We start from the raw sequence: 18648 nt of genomic DNA, 5'->3' as shown, positions 1-18648 counted from the left end.
ATCCCACACGTGCTCGATGAGGTTTAAGTCGGTAAAAAGGTCAGGAAAATCCATTCGCCGAATATACTCTCATTCCAAGAGCTGCACCACCAGCAGTTTTTGATGAGGTCGAGCTTTTAATGAATAAAAAGGAAGTCAGGGTAGAACGGTTCCATGAAAAGATGCACGCAGGGATGTAGCACAGTGCCACAATAACGTTAAACGGCGATTGCTCCCCGTTCAAAGATTTGGATGTCAGTACGCCCATGGAACATGATGCCACCAAAAAGATGACACCTGGACCACGGAAAGGATCTGTCACAGAAATGACTTGCGTACCCTCCCATGGCGGGTGGGGACACACAATGCACCCATGAACATAAAAATAAGGGTCACCAATATCCCTTAGAATTTTTTGTTATTTAAGTGCGCTACACAAGAAAATATAAGGATCACTTTTTCGAAACCACGTAATTGTCTCCCATTGTAACGCACAAGTTTGACATTTTCTCAAAAATGCCTACATTCCTCAAAAGGGTTGCACCTTGCGACGTCATCTTCAGGCTCAAACGTCAAGTTGTCACACGTACGAAAAAACGCCAGGGCTCAGAAGATCATGTCAACTTTCAGGTCGATTAATGATATCGCATTTATATCAGATTTTATCAGAATTCTGCTCATCGCCACCGTTCATGTGAGCTGTAAACCTGTTAATGATGTCGCATTGACACCAAAATTCAGCATATTTCTACCCAAAGCCACCGTGGACGAGTCACGCGATGAGAAAATCATGTGGTTTTATGTTTGGCTGAGGAAAACATTTCACTGCCGCTCTGAATCGAAACAGAAAGGTTTCGAAGACGGGTGGGGGGGGGGGGGGGTGCCATAGAGGGCGGCAGTGGAACCACCGTTTTCTCTAGGGCGTTCATTTCCGCACGTTTCGCGGTCGAAAGCGGCAGTTTGCAGTGCGCTGAGCAACGGGAAAAATTCTTGACAACCTTTGACACTGCTGACACCCTCGGAAGTTTCAGTCCTTCTCTGAGACATCGAGGGCCAGCAAGCTCATTGAACGTGAGCGCATCCTTTTGGAGTGCATCGTGACGGCAATTTTTGCTCTCGTGTACAGGCTGGAACCACTACTGACCGTTCAAAACCAATCGACGAAATCTGAACGCGATCAGAACCAGAAAAGGGTGCTTGTACATTTTCAGGCCATTTCTTTTGCGCCCCCCTCTATTGGGAGTGCAAAATTAACATGTGCGGGAGTAAAATGGCAAAGTGTTCCTCAAAGACCCTCTCCCCAATTCAGCAACCACCTCGGTGCCACTCACGCACTTTTACCGAGCGCGTTACAAATGTACCTGTCAGGAACTTCGACACCAATTCAGCCTCGCGGTTTCTCGAACACCTGAAGGTAGGCAAACCCCATTAAGGTGTGGCAAGGGGTTCTTTACTCTGGACGTCGCGGCTCTGGTTTCCACATCAAAGATTTCATAAGAAGGGATGAAATGGGGGTAAGAGAAGCTCTGACGCCCTTCTCATCCCGTGAAGCATCCGCGGTGACTTTCGGCAGAACTGTGATGAAATTTGGTGCTAATGTGGCAGCATTAACCAATTTACAGCTCACATGACTTCTGAGCTGTAGCCTTTTTTTCCGCATATGTGGAAACCTTCCTGACTGAAGCGTCACCGAGGTCGATGGTCACGTTGAAGGGCGCCACACTTTTGCACCACCACAGAGAAATGTTTCACGCACCTTTGAGCGAAATTTCACACTTATGCGTCGGAGGGGGAGACAGTTACAGTGTTTCGAAAAAGTGATCATTTAATTGTGGTTCACAGTGTATCAGGTAAGATTCCGAGAACGGACCACTGGGCTGGAACATATTCGTGGCTAAAAGTTCTATACACAGCCTTCAGCTGGTTATTAGCTATTTCCATTGATAATTACCATTACAACGAAGCAGGAACGCAGTTTGACGCTTCTGAATGATAATAGGACTTTAAACAGAAATTGAAATTAATCACTGGAAATAAAACTGTTAAAATTAACTGGAGCAGACGTCCATTGTTGATGGATTATGCATCTATATTAGTGGTGAAATTGACTTCTAAAAAACCATCAGTTTTGCGGAGCCGGTATCTGTTGTTTACGGGCGAAACGGAAACATAGCTCGGAGACTTTGGCCAAATTATTTAAGGTTCCGCGCTTCCATTCGAGATTGCAAAACGCTTCGTGATGATTGACAATTAATCTCAGGGACTCTGTAGCAATTTGCAAATGAATAAAAGGTAGAATGTTAATTGTATTCGGCCATTGCGTCTCCACGCCACGATCCTTTAAGCTTGTATTGGTCGTTGGCTGTAACATTAAAGCCTTAAAACATTTCATGTACATATATCCATTAGGAGAGAACTCATGAGACTTAACTAATTAGCATTAATTTAATTGTCAATGGTACTAAAACTAATACATGACACATCACATTTGTCTACACAAAAGGCAGATTAATTAATGACACGCAAGGAACGCAGCTATAATAGTGCGTCCTTCCTGTATAACAGCTAGCAGACAAGGGAGAGATAACCGAGCAGAACGCTTTTCACTTACTTTAAAAAAATAATAAAAATAAAAACAAATATTTCAATCGTTCGGAATAAGCCGCAGCCTGGCTGTCGCTATATTTTGGAATATTATTTATGAAATATGAATTACAATTCATAAAATTAGTTCCCGTAAGTTACATACAGTAAATAAATACAGTGAAGACCCAAAGAAAGAGGTACACCAGCCTAATATCGTGTAGGGCCCCCGCGAGGACGCAGATGTGTCGCAACAAGATGTGGCATGGACTCGACTAATGTCTGAAGTAGTGCTGGAGGAAAGTGAAACCATGAATTCTGGAGGGTTGTCCATAAATCCGTAAGAGTACCAGGGGTGGAGATCTCTTCTGAACAATACGTTGCGTCCCAGATATGCTCAACAATGTTCATGTCTGGGGGGGGGGGTTTGGCCAGCGAAAGTGTTTCAACTCAGAACATTGTTCCTGCAGCCACTCTGTAGCAATTCTGGACGTGTGGGGTGTAGCACTGTCCTGCTGGAATTGCCCAAGTCCGTCGGAATGCACAATGGACATGAATGGATGCAGGTAATCAGACTGGGTGTTTACGTATTTGTCAAGGGTCAGAGTCGTATCTAGGTGTATAAGGGGTCCCATATCACTCCAACTACACACGCCCCACACCATTACAAAGCCTCCACTAGCTTGAACAGTCCCCTGTCGACATACAGGGTCCATGGATTCATGAGGTTGTCTCCATACCAGTACACGTCCATCCGCTCGATATAATTTGAAACGAGATTTGTCCGACCAGGCAACATGTTTCTAGTCATCAACAGTCGAATGACGGGCCCAGAATAGGTGCAAAGCTTTGTGTCGTGCAGTTATCAAGGGTACACAATGGGCCTTCGGCTACGAATTCCTATATCGATGATGTTTCGTGGAATGGTTCGTATGCTGACACTTGTTGATGGCCCAGCATTGAAATCTGCACCATTGCGGAAAGGTTGCGCTTCTGTCACCTTGAACGATTCTCTTCATTGGTCGTTGGTCGTTTTCTTGCAGGATCTTTTTCCGGCAGTAACGATGTTGGAGATTTGATGTTTTGCCGGATTCCTGATAGTCACGGTACAGTCGTGAAATGGTCGTACGGGAAATTCCCCACTTCATCGCCACCTCGGAGACGCTGTGTGCCATCGCTCGTGCGCCAACTATAACACGGCGTTGAAACTCACTTAATCTTAATAACCTGCCATTGTAGTAGCAGTAACCAAGTTAACAACTGCGGCAGACACTTGTTGTGTTATATAGGCTTTGCAGACCGCAACGCCGTTTTACGCCTGTTTATGTATCTCTGAATTTGTATACAGAAAAATGTATACCAGTTTCTTTGGCTTTCAGTGTTGATAAGTAGACATTCTTTTTGCTTTCCGTCGTTTTTGCGACGTTAAATTTACATGAAATTACGTGGGTCTGTTCATGTAATGCTTCAGGTAAACATGGAAAACATCACTCAAAAGCTCCACACTCTAACTTGCACGGAAATAAATGAAATTTATTGGTACCAATTAACGCTTAGCTCACTATGTCAATTTTATTCAAAAAGACCTATAGCTGTTCTAAGGCTTTCTTTCTCCGAAAAAGTCCACACTCAGTAACCTACATCGCTCGCAGAGAAGGACATGAGTCACGAACTCCGCCCCAAGAGAGCTCACGCCCTGCCGCTTCAACCTCACAAGGTCTGCTGGCCCACCTTGCGATTTTCGCATGCTCCAAATCTTATAATTCATTTCTCCTTTTACTTCAATTTCTTACAAAGAATAAAAATGCTCTTCAGTTGCCAGTAATTTCCTTAATTTATTCCACGACTGGTTTCGAAGCTTAGAGCATCAGCTTCAGATGCCAGCAAATAATTATAGGAACAAAAACGTGTGGTAGTCGGGATAGCCAGTCATAGGGGATCACAACCACATTAGACAACGCACGGGAGTGTACGACCAGCAACCAACGCGTTTTCCTAGACAGCACGACGTGGAAGTGACATACCTGAAGTTAAAGCATTAATCTTCGAAACCTGTCACGGAATAAATTTAAAAAATTACTGGCAACTGAAGCGGATTTTTATTCTATAAATATGTTCCTTAGTTGAAGAGAATGTAGAAACCTATGTCACTAGGGATAAGGTAGATGATGCCCATAGGAAAATTAAAGAGCCCTTCGGAGATAATAACCTGTATGTATATCAAGAGCTCAGATGGAAAACCCGTCCCAAGCAAAGAAAGGTGGAAGGAGTATATGGAGAGTCTGTACAAGGGAGACGTACTTGAGAATAATATTATGGAAATGGAAGAGGACGTTCATGAAGATTCGAAGGGAGATATGATACTGCGCAAAGAATTTGCCAAAGCACTGAAAGACTTAAGTCGAAACAAGGCCCCAGGAGCAGACAACATTCTGTTACAGCTACTGATAGCCTTGAGATAGCCAGCCATGATAAAACCCTTCCACCTGGTGAGAAAAATGTGTGAGACAGACGAAATATCCTCAGAGTTGAAGAAGAATATAATAATACCCGTTCCAATGAAAGCAGGTGCTGACAGGTGTGAAAATTACCGAATTATCAGTTTAATATGTCACGGCTGCAAAATACTAACACGAATTGTTTACAGAAGAATGGAAAAACTGGTAGAAGCTGACCTTTTGGAAGATCAGTTTGGATTTCAGACAAGTGCAGGAACACACGAGGCACTGCTGACCCAGGAATTCTCATAGAAGCTAGGTTACGGAAAAGCAAATCTACGTTTAAATCATTTTGGAGAAAGCTTTTGACAATGTTGACTGGAATACTCTCTTTCAAATTATGAAGGTGACAAGTGTAAAATACAGGGAGCGAAAGGCTATTTACAATTTATACAGAAACCAGATGGCAGTTACAAGAGTAGAGGGGTATGAAAGGGAAGCAGTGGTTGAGAAGAGAGTGAGACATGGTCGTAGCCTATCTCCGATGTTATCCAAACAGTATATTCAGCAAGCAGTAAAGGAACAAAAGAAAAATTTTGCGTACGAATTGAAGTCCAGGGAGAAGAAATCAAAACTCTGTGGTTTGCCGATCACAGAGTAATTGTGTCATAGACAGCAAAGGACATGGAAGAGCAGTTGAACGGGATGGACAGTGTCTTGAAAGGATTATATAAGACGAACATCAACAAAATAAAAACAAGGATAATGGAATGTAGTCTTATTTAATCAGGTGATGCTGAGGGAATTATATTAGGAAATAAGACGCTTAAAGTAGTAGAAGAGTTTCGCTATATCAGAAGCAAGATAATTGATGATGGTCGAAGTATGGAGGATATAAAAAATATACTAACAATGACAAGAAAAGCGTTTTTCAGGAAGAGAAATTTAACAACATCGAGTGTAGATTCAAGTATCAGGAAGTCCTTTCTGTAAGTACTTGTATAGAGTGTAGCCATATATGGAACTGAAACATGAACAATAAACAGTTTAGACAAGAAGAGGAGAGAAGCTGTTGAAATGTTGTGCTATAGAAGAATGCTGAAGATTAGATGGGTAGATCACATAATTAACAAGGAGATACTGAATAGAATTGGGGAGAAGAAAAATTTGTGTCACAGCCTGACTCAAAAAAAGGGAGCAGTTGGTATGACACATTCTGAGGCATCAAGTGATCACCAATTTATTACTGTAGAGAAGCGTGTGGAGCAAAAATCGTAGAGGGAGACCAAGATAGGAATACATCAAGCAGATTCAGGAGCATGTAGGTTGCAGTAGTTACTCAGAGGTGAAGAGGCTTGCTCAAGATAGAATAACGTGGGGACCTGCATCGAACCAGTTTTTGGACTGAAGACCACAACAAGAACAGTTGCAGATGTTCGTCTGATTAAATATTTTGTTCGGTGTCGTAGTTGTGCAAGAATAGATACTATAGCTACAATTAAATTTCAAGTTTAAACTCCTTCGTGTGATAAGGGTGCAGCACTGCCCCTCCTGTTCATTCACACAACCATAATTACGTTGATTAATAAACGGGGTTATAACAGAGTAAGCAGTGTTACCTACTGTCGACGCTATTGGAAGGTAGGTGAGCTCGTGTAAGGAGGTCATTCCTGACTACTCACATGGACCTAGTCATCAAATCAGACGATTAATTCACCATGACGCTGACCTCTCCATCCTCAAGTTCTCTCATGCTCCTAGGAGGCCCCCCTGTGCCTTTGTGGGCTGATGAATGCCGTGCAATCATTCGGGTCAGGCGTGCAGCTCTGCGAAGGTTTACGAGTCGCCCAACGGCAGAAAACCTTGAAGTCTTTCGATGAGCGAGTTCAAAGGCTCGGCACATCATCAAGGAGAGCGAGAAGAGGTCATGGCGAATGTTCGTGAACTATATCAATCGTTCCATGTGTTCTGCTACAGTATGGGAAACCATCGGGAGGATTTCCGGTAAACGCGTTGTTGACTCGAAGGTGTCTCCAAACAACACATGGAGACGTTATTGCACAGATAATGGCAGAGTATTTTACGCTCACCACTGCCAGTGACAGCTGGGATGCAGCGTTCCGTCGATCAGTGCCACCATGGAAAGGAGTGAATTGGATTTCAGGCCTAACAATTCAGAGTACTATAACTGCCCATTCTCCATGTGGGAGCTGGATTCGGTACTGTCTGCGGCTTGTGATATTACACTCGGTCACGACCAAACCCTACATAGCATGCTTTGATATTTGTCAGAAGCATCATAGGAAATCCTCCTCCAATGTTTTGATCATTTATGACAAACGGGCAACTTTCCCAACTCGTGGAGAGGCAATTCTGATACCTCTCCTCAAGGCAGGAAAGGACGGCACAAGTCCCAGTTGTTACCGGAGCGTCGCTTTAACGAGCTGTATAGGAAAGGTCTTGGAGCGAATTGTTAACCGTCGTCTGGTTTGGATTTTGGAGACCAGGCAGCTCCTAAGTATTTCACAGTGTGGGTTCAGGAGATTTCGATTTACTGTAGACAACCTGACCTTGCTAGAGGCGGCTACTCAGTAGTCTTTCCTACGTAAACAGCATTGTGTTCGTATATTTTTTGATATCAGTAAAACATACGATTTTGCAGTTTTCAGTTTCAGTAAATTACACGATTTTGCAGTTTGATGTTCGTCCTCCAGTATCCCAACAGCAACTCGTCAGTTCCAACTTACATTGAAGAGCTTGTAGGAGTGGGCTGCAAGGACAAGTCTTACATTTTCTGCGGAAAAGTATGTGTGTGTTGATTTTAATGTGTCTAGTCGTAATTTGTTTATCTGACTTGCGTATGTGGAACACGGTTCTCCCTTTTAAAGAGTCTGTGCGGTTTTTGGGCCTAAGTTTTGACTCCTAGGTCTTGTGGTTACCACAGCCGAAGGACCTGAAGGCACGGGCCCAGAAGGTACTGAACATTTTGTGTTAGCCACAGATCTTGAGAATTGGAGAGGGTGCGTCTGCTCCAGTTTTATGGGGCTTTCGTTCGATCGAGGCTGGCCTATGGACGCGCAGTGTACGGGTCAGCGACGCCTTTGAACCTGAAAATCACTGTCGCTGTACAGCATGAGTGCACCATGCTGCTGGAAACCCTCGGTGCCGAGCAAGTACAGGTTGAAATCCAGGGTTTTAACCGGCTACCACCATGGTTGCTGCAGAAGTGCAGAGTAATTTTAGCCTTCGTAGAGCACAAGAGAGATTGCACTGTGTAACGGGCCATCCTACTCTAGCATTACTTTTCCTCAACAGTAGTTATCGATACCAGTATTATTTTTCGAATTTTGGACAGGTCAGTATCATATCAGTTTCCTTCCTGGAAACTTTCATGTAATCTTACACACGGTATGTTACATTTCTCGCTAAAATTTATGAAAATGAATTACTTTATAAAATGTTTTAGTCTCGATGTTATAATTAAAAAAAATTTTCAAATGTGTGTGAAATCTTATGGCACTTAACTGCTCAGGTCATCAGTCCCTAAGCTTACACGCTACTTAACCTTAATTATCCTAATAACAAACACACACACGCATGCCCACGGGAGGTTTAGAACCACCGACGGGACCAGCCGCACAGTCCATGAATGCAGCGCACTAGACCGCTCGGCTAATCCCGCGCGGCGATGTTATAATCGATAAGTACTTGTTTTGAATGTAAAGTCAAAATTATTTTTTAGAAACTTTTGAAATTACAAACTATTGGCACACTTAAAATTTATATTATTAATTACGCAATACTGTACCAGTTACTTTGTATATTTCTGGATTCATTTATGAAATAATAATGTAATCTAAACTAATAGAAACTCATTTCTGAAGAAAAATTGTAAATCCTCTGGAATATTATTTCCGCTGAGAGAGACAGTAGTAAGCATGCCTCTGATGTGATCAGACATAATTTTGTATTTTTTGCGAACAACGAAATTTCGGCTTTCTTAATGTGAATAATCAAAAGACTGTATGATATACTAAACTGTGACAAAATATATTAACATGACAACAAATATTCTGCAGCAACAATTTTCAAATTTATTTAGATCAATCCAGCTGTGAGGACCTAAAATTTCACATTTTCAGTTTCAAGAATCAGACCCCTAGACAAGAACCGGAGTCAAATCTATACGAAAAGCTAAGTAAACTAGAAAGTTTATTTTAATCATCGCTCTTCTCAAATTTTTCATAGAAGACTTTGCTTATTGTGGACAATAGCTGCAAGTAGGAAGCAGGGGGGACATTACAATTGCTGCTTCTGTTTTTAATGAGATATTTTCTGGTATTTTAAATCAGCACTACAATTACGTAGCTACCTTCACGGACGTGTCTAAACCAGGGGACTCATTTGGTTGCCCTGATGTTTTCTCAGACCGTGTAGTTAAGATTCGGTTGCCGCCACTGTTCACTGTACTATTTGATGCCAAACCATCTGCGATCTTGAGGGCTCTGGTGCGAATGAGATGTGCCATAGCAGCTAAATTTCTCGTCTGTTGCGACTCCATTAGTGCCCTTTAGCCTCTGCAACATTTGTATCCAGCTGATAAAGTAGTTCAGGAAATCCAGGATGGCCTTCTCAAGCTAAAACGTCTGGGAAAGGAGGTGTCCTTTTGCTTGGTGCCGGGCACATGGGTATTACAGGGAACGAAAGGGCGGATGTAGCGGCCAAGCAGGCGTGTAGCGATCCTCAGCTAGTTCAGTGTGCCATACTCCAGCATGGTGTCTCCTTGTTGTTGAGGTACAGGATCATGCGTTGATGGGATGATGAGTGGCTGGAAGTGATACACATTAAGTTCCATCTAGTAAACTCCACAACGCGGCTGTGGCGTACCTCCTTCCTGTCACGTCGACGGTACGAAGTCCTCCTTTGTCTCCACATAGGCCACTTCCCTTTGACGCATGGTTGTCTTGTTCCGGTGCCTCGAATTCGTGGTACTTGTGGCGTACAGATAACTATGGGCCACGTTTTACTAGATTGTTTTATTTTTGGACTAGAGTGCAGCAACAGATCTGCCGGCAGATATACCCTCTAGTTTAAGTGACACGGAAACGTATGCGGTTAGAGTTTTAAGGTTCTGTGATCTCTCCAACTTGTTACCGCAAATTTTAGGGATTGGTATTAGTGTATTAACAGTGTGACTGTCTCATCCACGTTTTTTGTAAGTGGTCAGCCAGTCACATTTCCCTGTTCCTGTTTTAGCTTTTCTGTGGTTTTACTTCTCTTTTAATCCTGTGAATAGCACCGTTCTCCGTTGTCTTAAGGCGTGTGAGATGAGTGATTTTGGGCGTGAATGCGAGTTAGGTGGGAGTTTTCTCCACATTCGTTCCTTTTAATATGTGTAAGGGCGCTGATGACTTTGGTGTTACGTGCACATAAGCTCCAAACACACACACACACACACACACACACACACACACACACACACTATAAATTCATCAACGCTCATGTTTCGTAAAGATACATTTATACAGCGATGCTCCAGGTCCAGTGGTCGGGATGAGCTTCGAATCCCCACGGTTCTTAGCATTGGTGCACTGTGAGAATACGGGCCATGGCTGTGAACGGCACACTATGGCTCACTCATAATAGTGTTCTTTTTGTGTAGGCGGGCCACAAACTGCTGATCACCGTGTCAGTTCTGGTAACATAGCTGCGCACATGACAGCAAAGTGGATGGGTGGCGTCTACCGCTTTCCCATCATAGACTGCGGTGAATGTGGACGTCATACAGTGTCGAAGTCCAGTCCCCAAAGTATGGTCACAAGAATCAGTCTACAGCAGTCGTCGAGCGTTCAGTGCTAGAACTGTGCGACCCTCGGCTCCCCTCAGTGATTGATGGGACCACCTGCCATATTGTCCTACATCTAAGTACTGAACGATGCTGGTTGCCGTAGATTGCTGCACCAGCAGATGGTGGTTGAGGGACAGTGCTTCCCCAGCCCACTTTACATCAGCCGCTGACTCGATACCATTTTCGGGCTGGGACGAGGCTATTTATGTTTGTCCTGACGGCATGCTGTTGCATAGATGACCCAGGTGTCATACAGTCACTGTGACGTAATACTGAAATGGCGCCGTGGATTTTGGTAAGACCGCTGGTTTCTGAATGGTGGTCATACTTATGTCCTGGGACTGATGAATGGCGGAATGTTAAAGCAGTTGCTTGTAGTAATCTTTGGCAGTCAGGGGTCCTCACACTGTGGGCTGCAACTGCTGGCTAGTGGTGCTACAGCGTAGAAGATTCCACTGCTTAAATTGCTCATGTAAGATTGAATGAGTTCAGCACTTGTGGCCTCTTTTGCTACAGGATTATCGTAACTAAATCATGATGCTAGGGATTCGCCATACACTATGTATCCGAACACCTGGCTGAAAATGACTTACAAGTTCGTGGCGCCCTCCATCGGTAATCCTGGAATTCAATTTTGTTTTGGTCCACCATTAGCCTTGATGACAGCTTCCACTCTCTCAGGCATACGTTCAATCAGGTGCTGGAAATTTTCTTGGGGAATGGCAGCCCATTCTTCACTGTATGCTGCATTGAAAACAGGTATCGTTGTCGGTCGTTGACGTCTGTCATGAAGTCGGCGTTCCAAAACATCCCACAGGTGTTCTATAGGATTCACGTCAGGACTCTGTGCAGGCCAGTCCATTACAGGGATGTTATTGTCGTGTAACCACTCCGCCACAGGCCGTGCATTATGAACAGGTGCTCGAAGGTGCTATAAGACGCGCTCGTCATCCCCGAATTGCTCTTCAACACTGGGAAGCAAGAAGGTGCTTAAAACGTCAATGTAGGCTTGTGCTGTGACAGTTCCACGCAAAAAACAAGGGGTGAAAGCCGCCTCCTTTAAAAAGACGACCACACCATAACACCACCGCCTCCGAATTTTACTGTTGGCCCTACACACGTTACGTGTGGCAGATGACGTTCACTGGGAATTCGCCATACCCACACCCTGCCATCAGATTGCCACATTCTGTACCGTGATTCGTCACTCCACACAACTTTTTTCCACTGTTCAATCGTCCAATTTTTACGCTCCTTGCACCAAGCGAGGCGTCTTTTGGAATTTACCGGCGTGATGTGTGACTTACGAGCAGCGGCTCGATCATGAAATCAAAGTTTTCTCACCTCCCGCGTAACTGTCATACTACTTGAAGTCGATCCTGATGCAGTTTGGAATTCTTATGTGATGGTCTGGATAGTTGTCTGCCTATTACACATTACGACCCTCTTCAACTGTCGGCGGTATCTGTCAGTCAACAGATGAGGCCTAGATTATTTGTGCTGTACTTGTCCCTTCACTTTTTTACTTCGCTATCACATCGGAAAGAGTGGATCTAGGGATGTTTAGGAGCGTGGAAATCTGGATTAGATGGCTCATAATGGCTCTATGCACTATGGGACAACATCTGAGGTGATCGGTCCCCTAGACTTAGAACTACTTAAATCTAACTAACCTAAGGACATCACACTCATCCGTGCCCGAGGTATGATTCGAACCTGCGACCGTAGCAGCAGCGCGGTTCCAGACTAAAGCGCCTAGAACCGCTTGGCCACAGCGGCCGTCTCTCGAGTACAGACGTAAGACACAAGTGACACCCTATGACCTGACCACGTTCAAAGTCCGTGAGTTCCGTGGAGCGCCCCATTCTACTCTCTGACGATGTTTAACGCCTATGCCGGCTGGAGTCGCCGAGCGGTTCTAGGCGCTACAGTCTGGAACTGCGTGACCGCTACGGTCGCAGGTTCGCATCCTGCCTCGGGCATGGGTGTGTGTGGTTAGTTAGGTTAGTAAGTCCTAGGGGACTGATGACCTTGGAAGTTAAGTCCCATAGTGCTCAGAGCCATTTGATGTTTAACGTTTACAGAGATCGCGAATATGGAGTACCTGGCAGTAGGTGGCAGCAAAATGCGCCTAATATGAAAAACATATGTTTCTGGGGGTGTCCGGATACTTTTGATCACGTAGTGTATTTGTGGCGCGACCACACTGCATCGCGCCTGTTACAAATTACCACGCTTGCTGCAGATTACTGATTTAGTTGTCCGCTCATGACTGCTGAGATTTCACTTGTGCGGGGAGCTGGCTGGCGTGCGCCTTTGGACAGCGAGGCTTTTAGCAGCGAGCCGGAGCGATCTGCAGGCTACTCGCGGCCTCAGGATCCGTCCGGCGAGACCATTTGTTTCAGTTAGAGCTGACGGCGTGGCGCGCGTCGCCCAGTTCGGCCGAGGTCTATTCAGCCGCCGTGATTGATGACTGGCTGAGCAAACACCGCTGCGTGGCCTGAACCGCCCCTCCCCGCTTGACGGCTAATGGCCGCACAGACGGCTGCGTCGAGAGGGGCGTGTCTGCCGCGACATCAAGGATGCCGCAAACAGAAGGCGCTTCACCTGGAGGCAAGCTGTGCCTAGAGTGTCTCCCAATGAAACACGAAGCTTTCAAAAAGCAACTGGTGGTTGCAGAATTATTTTTAAGCTTCCGCATCTCAATCCGTAAAAACAGGCGCTTTGTTCAACTGTTAAGACCTCTCTTTCTTGGGCGTGCATAGAGAGATGAAATTGAAATTTATATTCAGTACTAACGTATATCTATCGCTTGCGCCTTTGTCGCGCACCGTGCGCGAGGTTGGCGTGGTTAAATCGGATTTGGCAAGTTAATGTCAAGGGGTGGCCGAATGCCAATCCTGCCGCCACCCCGTAACCCCCGGGACGGAATCAGAGTACGTCATCTGTCTGCGTCATGGAAAAGTGCGGATGTGTTTCAAATGTCTGTGGGTCGTGTAACTGACGCGGGACGTGGGGACCAGCCCAGTATTCACCTACAGGGACGTAGAAAAGCCGCCTAAGAACCACATCCAGGCTGGCCGGCACACCGTCCCTCGTCGGTAATCCTGCGGGCGGATATGATCCGGGACCGGCGCGCCTACCCGAGTCCAGGAAGGAGCGCATTGTCACTTCCGGCTAACCTGGAGGGTCGTTTAGTACTAACGTCTATGGATGAAATATCTACACAGACGCTGGCGCTGGTAGTCCAGTGGAAGTTCCGTTTGGATCGGTAAACAGGTCGGAAGTGTTTACTTTTCCGGTCCGCCGTAGCCTTTCGAGTCGTAGCAGTTCGTGGATTACGTGGCGTGTTGTGAGTTCTCATTCGTCGTTGCATCGTCTTCTGTGTTTATTTAAGGGTGTCTCTGGTCACAGTTCCGATCGCTTCGTTGTCAACAGGTCCAAGTCCACTCCACATAAAGTTACAGTCGTTTTGCTTTTGGCAAGCATAGCCGTAATGTGGAGGCAAGTTCCCTCGAAATTCATGACTGGTTTGAGGAAACGTTTGGTGTTTTTCATACCAGGTTCACACCGCGTATTTTGACTTTGAGCCTTACGTTTCCTGTGTAAAATGCGTGAACCCCTTCCAAGTAGACTGACTGTTACTTAAACATGGCTAAGAGATTTCTTTCCGTCATAGATCTGGGTCAGTTAGTGTTGTACTCCTTGCCAATGTTGATGTTAAATATACCAATCTGGAGGTTTTCAACTTGCTGCCAGAAGTAGATGAACAATGCCTTAAAAGACGTGTTGCTTAAAATTGGTGATGTTGGGCGCATTCGCTAGGAACGATGGTCGAGTGAACACCGCCTTCAGTCGAATACGTTCCACCGAGATGTAAATTAAACGAAATATCTCATCACATCTTCAGGTTTGAGGTTATCAGATCCATATTACTTAAAGTGGTCGGGTGGGAACATGCTTCTTATGTAATGAGAGTGGCCACCAACGTCTAAATTGTCCGAAGCAGGTTATTACTCTCAAAAGTTCTCTTCAACAGTAACATAAATTGGCGGCAGCAGATCTAGTTCCACCCGGTGTTGATTCTAGGCGCAATCCACAGGCCGACTTGAGTTTATCTGTGGGCAGTTTTTCACCGGCAAGACCGAAAAGACCGAAGACGGATTGTGCACCGTCTGACCCGTGTACAGAAGCTCAGGTGCTTCAACATAAGTGACGCCGTACCCAGTTTGCCCCTGTGGATCCCCCCCCCCCTCCCATGTTACCCTCTCCTGCGCCAGGCGTCTCTCTTGGTTATACAATCACCATAGTAGCCCCTGTCCTTATGTGAAGGCTGTGGGAGCCGGAGGAACAGCGACGCCTGTCAGTCCCCTCCATGTCGACCGCCATCGACGACACTTCGGTTACGCAACCTCTGCAGCTTCCGTCATTGACTCTCGTACTGCAGAGTTGCCCCAAGATGTTTTAGTCTTGTCGTCTGCTGCGCCTGTTGTTCCGTCCCTGTCAGTTCTGCCGGATGATCCCCCTGTGGCGAGGGTTACTTTTCGTAGCCGAGAGCGGGCAGATTCATTGGTAGAATCCTAAGGAAATTCAATCCGAAAACAAAGGAAGAAGGTTACAGTACGCTTGTTCGCCCACTGCTTGAATACTGCTCATCAGTGTGGGATCCATACCAGATAGGGTTGACAGAAGAGATAGAGAAGATCCAACGGAGAACAGGGCGCATCGTTACAGGATCATTTAGTAATCGCGAAAGAGTTACGGAGACGATAGATAAACTCCAGTGGAAGACTCTGCAGGAGAGAGGCTCAGTAGCTCGGTACGGGCTTTTGTTGATGTTTCGAGAACCCACCTTCACCGAAGAGTCAAGCAGTATATTGCTCCCTCCTACGTATATCTCGCGAAGAGACCATGAGGATAAAATCAGAGAGATTAGAGCCCACACAGAAGCATACCGACAATCCTTCTTTCTACGAACAATACGAGACTGGAATATAAGGGAGAACCGATAGAGGTACTCAAGGTATCCTTCCGCCACACACCGTCAGGTGGATTGCGGAGTATGGATGTAGATGTAGATGCAGATATTATGCTTGATCCACCTACTCCTCCGGACGATGAGGCGATTTTGGCTCACGGCCTGCGTACAGAGCGTGTCCAGCCTAATGCCACGTGCAAAAAATTACAGCGTAAGGCTTCTGCAGGGCACGGGACTAGTGCCCTTCTCTCGGTCTCGTCTATATACTCGGTAATGGACTGAAGGTGTAATGTGACATAGATGGACTTTACTTTTGCCCACATTGGTAGATTACGCACTCGTGTACCCGTGTTACTTTGAATGTCAATCGCACTGAATCTGATTTGCGTGTCGCTGCTCTCCGTCAGATTAATTTTGGTTCTAATGCAGACATTATACACTGACGTGAAAATAGTCGCAGCACTAAGAAGGAGATGTGAGACATAAACGAAAATTGGTAGGCGTGTTTCTACATCTGAGAGATGGTATCTATTCGGATTTCGCGCCAGTCGCGTAAGAGCGGCGCTAGTAGCGTTGTTATGAGGATGCAAATCAGGTTTGCTTGAAATAAAATCTTTAACGGTCGTGGGTGTTCGCTACCTTTGAAGTTGGACATGGTGATTGACGTTAGTTAAATATGCCTTTAAGGCGACGAAGAAGCCATTATTAACACCTCGCTGAGTTTGAACGAGATCGTGTAACAGGCTACGATAAGCCGGATATTCCGTCTTGCGATATCGCAGAAAGACTTCGCAGGAATGTAGCGAATGTACGACGGCTGCTGGCAGCGGTGGTTAGAGAATGTACGGCCGCCAGAATACTGGGCTCTGGACCGCTACGTGTCACTGCCGAGATGTAAGACCACCGCGTCTGCAACTCCAGCAGCAACAATTTGAACAGCAGTTGATACCACAGTGACACAACGGACTGTTAAAAATCGGTTATTCAAGGACAGCTCCGTGCCAGACACCCTGTAGCGTGCATTTCAAATACCCACAACCACCGGCAATTGCAGCGTCAGTGGTGTCAAGCGAGAGCTCATTGGAGGGCGAGGTTAATGTCTGTTGTGTTAACTGTTGAAAGTAGGTTCTGCTTCGGTGGCAGTGATGGCCGTGTTGTGGTTACGAGGAAGCCATTTGAGGACCTACAACAAACCTGACTGCGTGCTAGATGCACTGGACCTATTGCAGGAGCACTCTCGTGGTTATCCCACGCACCCCGACTGCAGAGTTCTACTTCAATCTCGTGATTCGACCTGTTGTGATGCCATTCATGAACAGCATTCGAGGCAGTGTTTTACAACATGATAACATTCGCTCACATACCCAAAATCCTCTACAGGATCCACAACCTGCATTAAACGTACCTGCCGGCCGGAGTGGCCGAGTGGTTCTAGGCGCTTCAGTCCGGAACCGCGCAGGTTCGAATCCTGCCTCGGGCACGGATGTGTGTGATGTCCTTACGTTAGTTAGACACTGGACTCGCATTCGGGAGGACGACGGTTCAATCCCGCGTCCGGCCATCCTGATTTAGGTTTTCCGTGATTTCCCTAAATCACTCCTGGCAAATGCCGGGATGGTTCCTCTGAAAGGGCACGGCCGACTTCCTTCCCAATCCTATGAGACCGATGGCCACGCTGTCTGGTCTCCTTCCCCAAACCAACCAACCAACCAACGTTAGGTTAGTTAGGTTTAAGTAGTTCTAAGTTCTAGGGGACTGATGACCTCAGACGTTAAGTCCCATAGTGGCCAGAGCCATTTGAACCATTTTTTTATTCACGGTTCAGATTACCTCGCCAGTCGTATGTTGATAGCGATGGGATCCTTTGTCTGTAGCGGATGTTATTTAAAGTTCAATATCCCTCCCTTGCACTCCCACAGGGGTTGGCTTATTCCCACGTACCAGACAGAGTTACGGCACTTTTTGTTAGCTCACAACTGAAAGTCTTGCGCCGTTTCCCGACCAGCTTTACTGGCCTGCTCTTACATGAATATGTGCCGGTGTCAATGTCAGCCACATTCATGTTATCAGACATTCCACCCCCCTTTTATCACTTATGGCATTTATTTCTACGTCCTCAACTCCCTATCACTTCCACGTATACTCCGGACAAAGACTGTACGCGATGCACTACAAATGTGTCGACCTCCCATTGCCATCGAACGCAAGTTCTCCAGATCAGATGGCGCCGTGAGTGAGAAGCGGTGCATGCAGGCTTTCTCGACACCATCGTCAAATCCGCCTGTTATATCACCATTAATGTCAAACAGGTCAAACAGTTTCGTTTGCACCCCATCCGCCTCGCTGACACACCCCTATATGTTCACTGTGGTGTGGACGACACAGACGCCCACCGATTCTCATGTGGTACGCCGTCTGACGTCTGGTGGTATCTTGGCTTTTCTTACCCGGCAGACCCCTGCTCAGATGACTTTGCAGATACTTTTATTCCCGGATCTAATTCATTACCACACTACGAAAACGAACGCTGTGAATTCGATACGCGGCCATACCGTTTTGCCCCCAACGAGGAATCGGAACCGTATTATTAGACGAACCTTAACAATCGACACTGTACACTTGTTCGCAACACTGGATACAAACAGTTCTTTCCCAATTTTGTGTGTAGCCCCTTTCATGACCCGCCTTCGAGCTGGAACGTCCTAGCCGTGAGATGCTGATTTTTACCTTGCCGACATGATGCTCTGAAGGAACTTTAAACGGAATCTCCATTAAAATTTTGAGAAGATACGTTTGGATGTTCAGCCATCCGAAGGCGGGAG

Source organism: Schistocerca cancellata, chromosome 9 (assembly GCF_023864275.1).
Source record: "Schistocerca cancellata isolate TAMUIC-IGC-003103 chromosome 9, iqSchCanc2.1, whole genome shotgun sequence".
Taxonomy (NCBI): domain Eukaryota; kingdom Metazoa; phylum Arthropoda; class Insecta; order Orthoptera; family Acrididae; genus Schistocerca; species Schistocerca cancellata.
This window is presented reverse-complemented; position numbering follows the sequence as displayed.